Raw genomic sequence first — 14,057 nt, 5'->3', positions numbered from 1 at the left:
GGAAGTTCTAGCCACAGCCATTAGTCAAGAAGAAATAAAAGGCATCCAAATCAGAAAGGAGGAAGAAAAACTGTCATTATTTGCAGACATGACAGTGTACATAGAAAACCCTATAGGTACTACCAAAAAACTACTTGACCTAATAAATGAATTTGGCTAAATAGTGGGAGATAAAGTCAAATATTCAGAAATTGATGGCATTGTCATACACTAATAATGAACTATAAGAAATAGAAATAAGAAAACCATCCCATTTACTACTGCAACAAAGAGAATCAAGTACCTAGAAATTAATTTAAACCAAGGAGGTAAAAGACCTGTACTCAGAAAACCTGTCTTTATGGTGAATTAATATTTGACAAAGGAGGCAATAGCATAAAATGGAACAAAGACAGTCTCTTCAATAAATGGTGTTGGGAAAACTGGACTGGTACATGCCAAAAAAAAAAAAAAAAAGAAGAAAGAAAGAAAGAAACTAGACTTCCATCTTCTACCATAAACCAGAATAAATCCCAAATGGATAAAAGACTTAAATGTAAGTTGTGATCCCATAAAACTCCTAGAAGAAAACATAGGCAGTAAAATTTCAGACATCTCGCATAGCAATATTTTTGCCGATATATCTCCTAGGGCAAGGGATATAAAGGAAAGAATAAACAAATGGGACTACATCAAATTAAAAAGCTTCTGCACAGCTAAAGAAACCATGATCAAAACAGAGAGGGAACTGACTGTATGGGAGAACATATTTGCTAATGATACATTGGAAAAAGGGCTAATCTCTGAAATATATAAAGAGTTTATATGACTCAACACCAGGAAGACAAATGATCCAATTAAAAAATGGGCAAAGGACCTGAATAGACACTTCTCCAAGGAGGATATACAGAGGGCCCTTAGATATATGAAAAAATGCTCAACATTTAGCCATCAGAGATGCAAATTAAAACCACAATGAGCTATCCCCTCACCTGCCAAAAATAGCTATAATTAATAAATCAACAAACAACAATTGCTGATGAGTATGTGGAGAAAAGGGAGCCCTAGTGCATTGTTGGTGGGAATGCGGACTGGTGCAGCCTCTGTGGAAAACAGTATGGCATTTCCTCAAAAAACTAAAAATGGAACTGCCTTCTGACCTGGCAATTCCACTGCTCGGATTATACCCTAAGAATCCTGAAACATGACTGCAAGAGAGCCTATGCACTCCTATGTCCATAGCAGCATTATTTATATTAGCCAAGCACTGGAAACAGCTCAAGTACACATAAGTGAATGAGTGGATCAAAAAACTGGTACATTTACACAATGGAATTCTATGCAGCAGAATGTCAATTCTATGCAGTGGTTGGGGATACTGAGAAAGATGGAGCTCCTACCCTTTGCGACAGCATGGATGGAACTAGAGAGCATTATGCTAAGTGAAATAAGCCAGGCAGTGAAAGACAAACACCATATGACCTCACTTAAAATTGGAATCTGATGAACAAAATAAACTAATGAGCAAAATAGAACCAGAGGCACAGAATCATGGGACAGACTGACAGTTGTAAGGGAAGGGGACAGGTGCGGACTGATTGAAAGAATGTGAAGGAATTAGTCAAAGAATATGTATGAATGACTCATGGACATGGACAAAGGTGTGGAATTGACTACAGAAGTGTGGGCAGGCTGGGTGGGGGGCAAAAGGGAAAAATTTGGATAAATGTGATAGGATAAGCAATAAAATATTAAAAAATGAGTACAACCTTTGAGATACATCTTGGGGGACAGGGTTGGAAAACAAATATTCTATACATGTCCTGAAATGATGCAACCTACTTAATTAACTTGTTTTAATCTAGCATTTCCCCATTTCTCTTTTCTCATCACACTTATTCTAGGTTGGAAGATGAAACAGTCTTTCCTTCATCTGATTATTCATCGTATATTATTGAGCATCTGTGACATGCCTGGCACAGGTTCACAGATTACTACAACACAAGGCAAAGTATGGAAAGTGATGGGCAGTGTTTTGGAGTTGAAAATAATTTCATGCTTGAATAATCAGGAGACACCTAATCAATATTTATAGTACTGATGTATAATTATGCATAACTCAAAATAAGTATTGGTAATTTGTGACCACAAATGAACCAAGAGAACCATAAGCTCATATTAGAAACCTTTAACAAGCTGTTTCCAAAAAAAACTGCCTAGAAAAAAAAAGTCTTATTGTGGTAAAATATATATAACACAAAATTAATCACTTTAACCATTTTTAGTGTACAAGTTAGTGGCATTAAATACATTCACGATATTGTGTAACCATCCCCAGTAGCTATACCCAAAACTTTTCCAGTATCCCCAACCACCCAGGAACTTTAAAACTTATGGGCATACTAAGCTCAGAGGTTTTCTCCAGTCTCAGCATTCCATGACCCTCATCCCTACTTAGTTTTACCACTCCCAGTGGTATAACACGTCTTATACCATTTCTGTTATGATTTATCCATTTAGACATCTGCCTCCCCATTTCTGTGTTATTTCTCTTCCTCATTGCCAATCACAGGCACTAAAAGCAAGGAAAGCCCTTAGGAAAATGTTGCTTAACCGGGGATGGCTGACATCTGCTGGAGGGAGAATGGAACCATGGTTAATGTGTTCATTTTCTTCTACAACTCTGATATTCTCTTTAAGCTTCTTTTTTTCTTTATGCCGTTGTAGGCATAATCAAGGGGAGAAGATGATTTCAAACTTCAGACCTCCACTTGTGCCATTCTAGTGGGTAATGGGTTAGTTGGTCATTAGAATTCTTTCCTGATCCATTCCTTTAGGGTCTATCTAAAAACTGGAAACAATCCAAAGGCTATCAATAGTAGAATGAATAAACTGCTATATATTTGTACAATGGAATCCTATGCAGAGATTAAAATTGTTAGATTTTTACTATGTGAAAACATGTGGGCAAATCTCATATAAATCATGTTGAATAAAAAAAGGCAGGCTCAGAAGAGTACACTTAATTTATGCACAGTTTAAAACCAGAAAAAATTCTTGTATTATTATAGAAATCAGAAGAGTGGTTGCCTCTGGGACAATGACTAGGATGGAACATAAGAGAGGCTTCTGGGCTTTTGATAATCAATCAGCTATGTTTGCTTTATAAATACACATGAAGCTGTTTACTTAGATTTTCTACTTGTTCTGCATGAATGCTATATTTCAGTTAAAAACTTTACTTAAACAGAAGACTTTATAGATATGTGAAATTTATCTTGGTGAACTCTCAATATTTAATCTTTCAGCCTATTTTGCATGGACTATGCCACTTTCTGGCTCTGCAGGTTAATCGTAAGTGCTTAATCATATGTTTTTATTTTTTGCTCCTCTGTGCTCATTTTTCAGAGCTTGACTCCTTCTGTGAACTTGGTAACCAAATGAGTCATTTCTAACTTGGTCTCTTGTCTTCTGTATAAAGTAAGATGGTCTGGCTCCAGATTCTGGGCTCTTAACACACTAGCTTTTGACACCTGGCTTTTGGCCTTTCTTTCCTCTTCAAGATGATTACTACTTTAGCAAAGTCTGTGTTTATCTAGATGACCAACCCATCATTCTAGCTCTGTGCTCTTTGATCATCTCAACTTTTCCTCCCAGGGAAGTCAGAATTCTAAAGATCCCCCTCTTCCCAAGCCCCTCAAGATTCCAGTTCACCCACTGGTTATTTAATCAAATACTAATCTAAATACTGCTCTGAGGAATTTGCAATTGTAATTCAAGTCCCAAATCAGTTGACTCCAAAGTAGTGAGATTATCAAGGTGGACCTGATTTAATCACAGGAGTCTTTACAAAGTTAAAAGGGGAAGCCTGAGAGTTTGAGGACTCAGCTGCTTTGAAGATGGAAGGAGTCACAGGAGGAAAACAGCCTGGAGGAGCTGGCCCTGTGATACCCTGAGCAGAGCTTAGTCTAGCCTACATAAATTCATTACCTCCAGGACTGTGAGGTAATAGATGTGTTAAGATACTAAATTGATAATCTGTCACTCAGCAATAGAAGACAAATATATCTCCCTTCCACTTCCCATAATCTTAATTATGTCATGACACATAACTGGTGTCATGTTCAAACAATGGGACTTGTCCAAACCTGGAATGACAATATTAAATGTCAATTTCCTATTCAGTGACCTTATCCTCCTGTTTCAGCTCTGCAACCTTTAAGTGACCCCTCTATGGGCTCCCATTCTACCTGGTTTCACTCTCCAGTGATGAATAATTTCATCCATTTAACTTTTTGCTCCATTTTTCTATTGTCCTACCATTTCAGCAAAACTGTATCTGCAATTTTTTTATAGTTTAATGTATTTTAATAGCAAGCTTACAGGAACAGCACAGAAGACAGACAACATTAAAAACATACTTGTATGTAGGACAACTCAGTTAGAAAAGTATAGAGAATGGATGGAATCTACTGTATGATAAAAATGCTACAAACACCATTTAGTTGCCATCAATAACAAATTTACTTGTTTTAAAGAAATCCAAATGCTGGCATTGTCCAGAAAAATTTAACAGGTTTATTTATATTGTTACAAACTTGAACTACTTGAAACTTGTTCACTGACACACCTTGAATTGCATTAATGCTTTATGTCCCCACATTTATATTTAAAAAATTCACACACAAATGAAAATGGAAAAATGGCCAATATGTGATTTCTGTCCCCTATTTTCCACTTGCAATCTTTACTTAGGTACCTTTTTGACCCCATGAAAAAAAAATCTAACGTTCTGAACTACCAATAACAGGAAGAAGATATTTTTTTTTAAAGAATGAAATGTTTCCCATCATAGTGGATTCTTAAGCACATTCTCCATATATGCGGCATGCTAGCTGGATGTCTTTTGGCATAATTGTTACACAGTTGGCATGGAGATAGCACACAGGTTGGTGTCTTCAAAAAGGCCAACCAGATAGGCTTCTCTTGCCTCCTACAAAGCACCAATAGCTGCACTCTGGAAGTACAGATCCGTTTTGAAGTCCTGAGCAATTTCTCACACCAGATGCTGGAAGGGAAGTTTGTGAATCAGAAGTTCAGTGGACTTCTGATAACGTCTAATTTCATGAAGTGCCACAGTACCAGGCCTGTAATGATGAGTTTTCTTCACCCCTTCAGTAGAGGGTACACTCTTAGGAGCAGCTTTGGTAGCTGGTTGCTTCCTTGGTTGATTTGCGTCAGTCTGCTTTGTAGGAGCCATGGTATAGGGACCTCTTTACTTACCCGCCTTCTCCTTCGGCTGGAGCTGGGAGAGCTGGAGGAGGTGCTGGCGCTAGAGAGCGACTGCGGCTGTGAACACAATTCCGTATCTGGAGTTTGTTTAACCTTCAAATCGTCTCCATCTTTACTTCTTTGTGAATAGGCAAACCACGCTCACTTGTGGCTTTAATGCCACAACATTTATACAATCCAATCTTAGAGTTTCTTGCTATTGCTGTGTGATCTCTCTAGGCCCTTTAGTGTTGAGAAGAAAAACTTTCTGCCAATTTAGGTCCAGTGGGACAGGGCAGGAACTGACAGTTAACTGACAACAGACAGATTAAGGGAGAAAAGATTATGAGGTTTACAAAGCAACTTGATAGGGGAGAGGAGAGGGAGAAAAGGGGCTTCTGTAGGAAACAAAGGACTTTTAGGTAAGTCAGAGAAAGTGATGTGGTAACAGAAGCAGGGTCAGAGAGATGCTTTTAGAGAAACAGATGAAAGTGTGACAGTTTTTGCTAATGTTTGTTTATGCAATTTCTTATCCACCTGTGAGTCTTCTTTCTGGCAGTGAAGCTTCCCTGAGAGGGGATTTATGGCAGCTTTAAGCTCTGAACACCCTGCCTTTAATCAGATACGGGAAACTCCCAAAGACTTTTTCCACATCAGCTGTATCTCAAGTGCCTTCAGTTAAAATAATCTTCACACCAACTCTGTGGCTCTGGGTGGGTCCCTACGTTAGCATCCTCTGTGTTTCCTTAGAGCTCTCCCAAAGATGTACATGCCCTATAAGCCAGAATGTGAATGTTAGGTTACCTAGTAATGGAGAATTAAGGTTGCCAAAGAAATGAAGTTTGCTAATCAGATGACTTTAAAAGGAGGTTAGCACTGGCCAGGTAGGTCATTTGGTTAGGGCGTTGTCCTGATACAGCAAGGTTGCAGGTTTGATCCCTGGTCAGGGCACATACAAGAAGCAACCAATGAATGTGTAAATGAGTGGAACAACAAATTGAGACTTGTATCTCTCCCCTTTCTTCTCTCTCTCTCAAGTTAATAAAAATAGAATAGGGAGATTATCCTCATTTATCCGGTGAGTCTGATGTAATTATAAGAATCTGTAAAAGTGAAAGAGAGAGGCAGAGTATGAGAGTCAGAGAAAGTGATGTGGTAACAGAAGCAGGGTCAGAGAGATGCAGGTTGTTGACTTGGATGCTGAAGGAATGGGGGCCACAGCCAAGGAGTGCAGGCAGCCTCTGGAGCCTGGAAAAGATTCCAGAAAGGAAGCCAGATCTGCCAACATTTTTGGTTTTAGTCCACTGAGGTCAGTGTTGGACTTCTGACCTACAGAAATGCAAGACAAAATTTTGTTGTTTTAAGACAGCTAGTTTGTGGTAATCTGTTATTGTAGCCATAGGTTACAAACACAGGCTTATTCCAGTATTCATCATTTTCTCAAATTTCCTGTCTTCTCATGCATGTCCATATTCTCTGCAGATCCTCCAACTTCAGAGAGAAAGTGTAGTTATGGGCCAGATGGTTCTTTCAATTTCCTCTTTTTTTCTCTAATTAAAACATTTATGTACATGAGGACACATCCTGAGTCCCTTCTGTTCTACTATAATTTTTAAAAAGTATCTTCTCTAATGCTAACCCCTCTGTATACCATTTCCATTCTGTTTCAAAAGGGACCTGATTGTACTAATTAATCAGTTTTTCTCCCTTATGGCTTGTATCTGGGCATGAACACATATCCTGACCTAATTTAAATCAGATAATTTAATTTGATTAAATTAAATGAGAAATGTTTTCTCTGATCTCCAAGGTAGCCTTTAGTTCTACTTTCTCTTAAGTTGAAATCTTCGGAAAGGATTGTGCATATTGTCTCCATTCCTTCACTTACTTGTCAGTGCTCAAGCCATTACACACTGACCTTTCTCCCACAGAGTTCATCAAAGGCCCCTGGTAGCTGTGAATGGAGCCACAGAGGAGTGAGATGTATACAGCCTCTTGCACTGCTTTTTATTTGCTTTAACTTGGAGTGGTAGTGAAAATAAAAACAGTGGATGATGCTGGGAAAATTCCTGAGGCTAAGAGACCATAGGAAGAGGATGGCAACTCTATCATTACATGAAGAGTTTATTAAGGACACTAACATACGAAGAAGCACTGCCGGGAGGCAGTGAGATGCCGTGGATACGCTCTGCACCATTAGACATGCTTTAGGGCAGTGGTGTTTAACCTTTTTCATCTCATGTCACACATAAGCTAATTCCTAAAATTCTGTGGCACACCAAAAACTATATACTTTTGCTGATCTGAGAAAAAATAGGTATAATTTTGATTTAGTCACACTAGATGGCTGTTGTATTGGCTATTGTCATTTTTATGTGACAATCTAAGGGAAAAGAGGTAGTGTCCCTGACTAAATACCTGTTCCATGTTTTAAAACTTGTGTCACACTGGTTAAAAATTGCTGTTCTTTTTTTAAAGTTTAATTTATTTAGTTTTAGAGGGGGGAAGAGGGAGAAAGAGAGAGAGAAACATTGATCACACCCTGACCAGGGACCAAAACCACAACCCAGGCCTGTGTCCTGGGTGGGAATAGTAACAAGCGACCTTTTCAAGTGCAGGACAATGCCCAACTGTCTGAGCTAACTGAGTGAGGGCTGGAAATTGCTGTACTAAGGGGTTATATAGGGCAGGGTAGATGGATAGGGATATTGGGGTGGGACCCATCCCAGATAAGGGGAAACCACCTATCTTGCTTGCTAGGGTAGAACAAGCACAAACCAGCATTCTGTGGGATATAGGGGACGGATCTTATCACCAAGCACTTGGTGTCTTGGTGGACAAATAGACTGAGTACTCAAGGCAGCTGGGACAGGCTAGGAGGACATTAAAAATCCTATGTGAATGATGAAGAGAACCTCTCATAGATGCACATGGGAGCTTTGATATTAGGGCATCTGATTCATGGAGTAACAGGCCCAGGAAGTGTGTTCCTTTAATGAGAAGACTGCTTTGTTTATCCTTCTGTATAATAAGCCATATCCTTTATCAACATTAAGTGAATTTGTATCCTTTGCTTGTATCCTTCCTGGACATCCCATCAAGCACTGATACCCTTGGAAAACCATGCAAGCAAGGCCCTCACTGGTGTGATTATTAGGAAGGAGTATTACACCCTCCCCTCCCCTTCCAGATATCCCAGGGGCTCAAGTGATTTCATGAACGAGTCTGTCTACTCCCTTCATTGTCCCTATGTGTCTATTCACATCCACGTATACTGCCTATAAAAACACAGGGTGACACCTCACCCCTCTAGAGCCCACAGAAGATCTCCAGTGTATGTCAAAGGTTTGGACTCTACATGGACCCAAAACTGTCAAAGAGGGTTGTCACAAAGTTCTAATTCCTCCCTCCCCCGCTTTTGCCCACTTCCACCAGCACCCCACCCTTACTCTCTCAGGCAATCCCCCACCTTTGTTCACATCCATGGGTCATGTGTATAAATTCTTTGGCTGCTCCCTTTCCTACACTGTACTTTATACCCCCATGGCTATTCTGTAACTACCTATTTGTACTTATTAATCCCTTCACCTCTCACCATTCTCCCATACATCCCCCACCCCCATCTATTTATCTTTAACCTTTGGCATTTTAATTACGCTATGTCTTGGAGCGGGCCTCTTTGCATCCATCTTGTTTGGGACTCTCTGCACTTCCTGGACTTGCATGTCTATTTCCTTCAACAAATCAGGGAAGTTTTCTTTCATTATTTTTCTAAATAGATTTCCAATTTCTTGCTCTTTCTCTTCTCCTTCTGGCACCCCTATCAACTGAGTGTTGGATTGCTTAAAGTTGTCCCACAGTTTGCTTACACTATCCTCATTTTTTTTTATTCTCTTTTCTTCTCGTTGTTCTGATGGGTTGTTTTTTGCTTCCGTATGTTGTAAATCATTGATTTGATTCTCGGCTTCATCCACTCAACTGTTGTTTCCCTGTAAATTGTTCTTTATTTCAATTAGTGTATTCTTTCTTTTTAACTGGATCTTTTTTAATGCTGTTAAGATCCTCACTAAGTTCCTTGAGCATCCTTATAACCAGTGTTTTGAACTCTGTATCTGATAGATTGCTTATCTCCATTTCATTTAGCTCTTTTTCTGGAGTTTTGATCTGTTCTTTTATTTGTGTCATGTGTCTTCTCGCTTTGGCTGCCTCCCTGTGTTTGTTTCTATGTATCAGGTAGGGCTGCTTTGACACTGTGTCTTGGTAGTGTGGCCTAATGTAGTAGGTGTCCTGTAGGGTCCAGTGGCTCAGCTTCCCCTATCACATAGGCTGGGTACTCAAGTACTTCATGTGGGCTGAGTACACATTCCTCTTGTAGTTGAGCCTTGGCTGCTGTTGGCAGAACAATGAGAGGGGTTCAACCAGGCCAGTCAACTTTAAGGACTGGCTGTGACCACTTACCATCAACCTCTGCCCTCCATGAAGGATCAGCTCCACAGGTCCAGGTTAGTGGTGCCCTGACATGGTCTGTAGCTGTGCACTGGGTGTGCTGGCCATGGGCTTTCCCAGGCGTCTCTGGCCAAGATCAGCCCCTACCTGTGCTTTGCCTGGGGCCACCCTGCCTGGGCTATAAAGCAATCTGAGATGGCTGTTACTTGTGCTGGGCTTGGAGATTTCTAGGGGAAGCCAACCTGTGAATCTAGGCTGCTAGGTCCAGCCCTGGGAGTCAGTGAGGCCAGCTGCTACTTGTTTATTCATATGGAAAAGCAGCTTGGGCTTGCCCACAAATTGAGTGAATTGAGTGGGGTGGAGTCTCTGGGGTTCTCCAAGGCAGGTCAAACAGCCATAGTGATGGAATCGGAGATATGGCACCAGTCTGCTGGATCTGTGAAGGGAGGGGCCAGAAAGGGGACAATGGTTTCTGCTGTCACTAAGGACAGAAACCTCAGCCTCCACCTACTTGCCACTGGTGCCCCTCCAGCTGCTACCCCTGCAGTCCTAAAATTACATTCTGCCCTTTGAAGACAACTGCGAGGCTAATGTGGCCCTTGGTGAAAGTGAGTTTGACACCCCTGATCTAGATGCAAGTACTGATTTCTGAGAGTAGATGCAGGTGAATTTTGGCACATTCCTACAGCCAGATAACCAGCCCTTTTCCTAAATGTGCATAATCTCTTTTCCACTTACAATCAGTGTCTTGTGAAGAAGTGTTTATTACAGGAGTGTAAGGAATGCATTTAAACTGTCAAGTAATATTTGCATTCAAAAGTTTTGTGTCCACTTCCTCCAGCCCTGGTAGATTTAGTTCCTCGTTTCCTTGGCCCTGGGCAGCAGGAACCCAATTTCTCAGAAGCTCATCAATAAAGACTGCCTATTTACCCTCGGGCAGCAACGTATAAAACTGAAGAAAGCCTTGGCGTCTGAGTCCCCTGGTGCTTAGGGCCACCAACGGTGACCAAATCCATCCAGGTCAGACTAGGTATTGATCCTCTGGGGTGGAGTCCTGGGATTACCAGGGCCTGTCCCCAAATGTCCATTTCGTAGCCCTGGACACAGAGTTTTCTGTTTGTCCTTGGGAGTTCCCGGAACGGGACAGTCAGGTCCCTGACCCAGGCCAGGGGAGACTGGCAGCAGGTTCCGTGCGGTACTTCGTCCCGGGCTACGCCCGGCGAAGGCTCCGCGGGGGCGCTTATCTCAGTCAGGCGCGCGCGGCGCCACGCCTTCTTCCCTGCGGGGGCCAAGGACCCCAGAGGGCAGGGAGGCTAAGGGAGGGGCCACCGCCTTCCCAGCTACCTGCCCGCAACCCTAGGCGTTGGGGTGAAGCTGGGATTGGCTTTGGCTCCGCTTGGCTCCTCGCTGCTCTGGCTGGACACCCATCGCTCCTGGCCGTGTCCGTGATCCACTCGGCCGGCGCCTTCCCGGTGTTCTCCGCACGCGTGAGTGCTGAGCTGTCAAGCTGCTCTCGGGCGCGGTGGGTGGGCTGCGGGTGGGGCTGTGAGCGTTGGTCCAGGAAGGTAACTTCTGCTGGGCTTCTTTGCTCCGGGGACTGTCCTGAATCCCTGGTTACAGACGGAGTACCTAGGGAAGAGGGAGTCCCAGACCGTCGGTCCAGGACTGGGCTGATGCAGGAAGAAGGCAGCCTGGAAAGGAGACCTGGAGATTGCGGAAAAGCTTCAGGTTTGGAAAGCACAGTAGAAATGCTTGATGTCTTTGTGAAGCAGGAGCTGCTTCCTCAGGGTGAGCAGACCTTGGGAAGGTCTGGCGGACTCCTCTCCGCTCGCGTGTAGACAATTATTAGAGCCCTGCCTCTAAGCGCGGGACCCTGAGATCAGAGCCCTTGAACTCTCGAGTGAGAGGTGACAGCCCTTGGGATGTCTATGGCTTGAAAGGTTGGTGAGTGTTGAGAGTACATTTGGTAGAAAATAGAAAACTGTTAAATCGAGATGTCTAGGTTTTAGTTAGTCCCTCCCAGTTGCATTTGGTAGTGAAAATGAGACAGTGTAATAGCCCCTAGATCCATGTTGTTGCAGATGGTAAGATTTCTTTTCTTCTTCTTCTTCTTCTTCTTTTTTTTTTTTTTTTTTGCTGAATAATATTTCATTGTATATACCTATGTACCTCTTTTTTATCCATTCCTTCAGCCATGGGCACTTCAGTTGCTTGTATGCTTTGTGTATTGTAAACAATGTTGCAATGAATTTAGGGATGCATATGTCTTTTCACTTTAGTGTTTTGGGTTTCTTTGGATAAATACCCAGAAGTAGAATTGCTGGGTTCTTCTTTATTTCTTTCTTTAAAGTCTTTTGTGTGTGTGTGTGTGTGTGTGTGTGTGTGTGTGTCTTATAAGTATTGCTTCCCCAGCTTTTTAAAATTTCCATTTGTGTGAAATGTCTTTTTCCATCCCTTTACTTTCAATCTGTGTGTCTTTCCATCTGAAGTGTGTCTCTTGTAGCAGCATATATATGCTTCTTTTTCCTATCCATTTAGCCACCTTATATCTTTTGATTGGAATGTTCACATTTAAAGTAATTATTGATAGTTATCTATGTGATTCCACTTATATGAAGAATCTCCAAAAGAAAATGAATGAACAAACAAAAGAGAAGCAAACTCATAGATATAGAGAACATTTGATGGTTGCCAAATGGGAGTGGGGTTGGGGGATGGGTGAAAGAGGGGAAGAAATTAAGAAGTGCAAATTGCCAGTTATAAAAAGTCCTAGGGATATAAGGTACAGCATGGGGAATATAGTCAATAAAACTCTAATAACTCTGTATATATAGTGTCAGATGGGTGGTAGACTTACGGGGTGATCACTTGGTGAGGTATATAAATGTCTAGTCACTATGTTGTACATCTAAAACTAATATAATATTGCATGTCAGCTGTAATTTAAAAATAAATATTTTAAAAATGAAAAAATAAACTAAAGCAACAAACAAAAAAGTGAACATGAAATGCAAACGAAATTTCAGACTGCTTTTTCTGACGCAATGTGTCAGTGCAACTGATTCCATGGGTTGTAAGGGCTGCTTGGTGAAACTGCTGCCTTTCTGCAAATGTGTGAAGCTAGAGTTCATATTGGTAAGTAAAAACTTATTGAGCATGGAAGTTACTACAAGGTGAAGCAAAAAATTGATAATATTAATACAGTTAAAGGGATTAACCAATATATTTTATCTTTGTCTTATCTCCAAGACATAAAGTTCATCCACAACTTTGGATGGTCTGTTTGAGCATTAGCCAGTTCTTCTGTGTAATTTTTCTGTGGATAGTTTAATGATTAACTTAAAAAATTAACCAGCTCATTATAATAATTAAAAATAATAAAGAAGTTAGAACAAAACAGAAAAATAGAAGACTAAAAAAGTTAGATTGCAAATCTAGCAAATAGTTAAGAAAATAACCTGTAGTGATGCATAGTTTTATTTTCCTGACTAGTAGCAGACTTATAGAAGCTCATTTCACTTTCAGGAAAAAAGTGGATTCATAGTAACAAATGTTTATTGGTCATCTTTGTTCTAGACCCTGGGCATTCAGCAAAAGCTTCCTTGGGAAACATATTCTTTTACATCAATATGGTATTAGAATTCACATACCCAAAATCTATTTCTGCATTTTTAAATAGATTTTTTAAAGATTTATTTTTTTTTAAGATTTTACTTATTTATTTTTAGAGAGGGGAAGGGGGAAAGAGAGAGAGTGAGCGAAACATCAATGTGTGGTTACCTATTGCACGACCCCCCACTGGGGACCTGGCCTATAACCCAGGCATGTGCTTTAGACTAGGAATTGAACCAGTGACCCTTTGGTTTGCAGGTCAGCACTCCATTTACTGAGCCACACCAGCCAGGGCTATTTCTGCATTTTCTTAAATAATTTTTTAATTTTCCAATTACAGTTAATATATATTATTTTCAAGTGTACAGCCCAGTGATTAGACATTACATAGCTTGCTAACTGATCATCCTGATAAATCTCATACCCATCTGACACCATACATGGTTCTTAGAATATTACTGACTGTATTCCCTATGTTGCACTTTACATCCCCAAGACTGCTCTGAAACAACCAATTTGTACTTCTTAATCTCTTCATCATTTTCACTCATCCCCCCTGAACCCCCTCCCATCTGTCAACTGTCAAATGTTCTCTGTATCTATGAATCTATTCCTGTTCTGCTTGTTCATTTATTTTGTTATTTAGTGTCAATTGTTGATAGATTTGTTTATAGCCATTTTATTCATATTTCTGATCTTTTTTTCTTACAGAAGATCCTTTAACATTTCATATAATACTGGTATGGTGG

General features: G+C 40.7%; 1 protein-coding gene and 1 pseudogene across 4 annotated transcripts in view; one reads left to right on the top strand and one right to left on the bottom strand.

The window, feature by feature from the left end:
• The window catches only part of LOC123806732, an 87,931-nt pseudogene extending 74,072 nt beyond the window's left edge, over window positions 1-13,859 (bottom strand).
• Window positions 1-14,057, top strand: part of LOC123806799 (broad substrate specificity ATP-binding cassette transporter ABCG2) — a 123,976-nt gene that overhangs the window by 57,422 nt on the left and 52,497 nt on the right. For 2 of the 4 annotated variants that reach the window (XM_045820142.1, XM_045820139.1), the window contains exon 1: window positions 10,912-11,183. The exons of the other annotated variants lie outside the window; for them this stretch is intronic. The gene's annotated coding sequence lies outside the window, so the exon portion shown is untranslated. Of the gene's footprint in view, window positions 1-10,911; window positions 11,184-14,057 lie in introns of those variants that run through there. 4 annotated transcript variants of the gene reach the window in all.

This window comes from Phyllostomus hastatus, unplaced genomic scaffold (genome assembly GCF_019186645.2).
Source record: "Phyllostomus hastatus isolate PE091 unplaced genomic scaffold, TTU_PhHast_1.1 phas_scaffold_39, whole genome shotgun sequence".
NCBI lineage: Eukaryota > Metazoa > Chordata > Mammalia > Chiroptera > Phyllostomidae > Phyllostomus > Phyllostomus hastatus.
The sequence above is the reverse complement of the archived record's forward strand: the minus strand, read 5'-3'. Positions and strand labels throughout refer to the sequence as shown.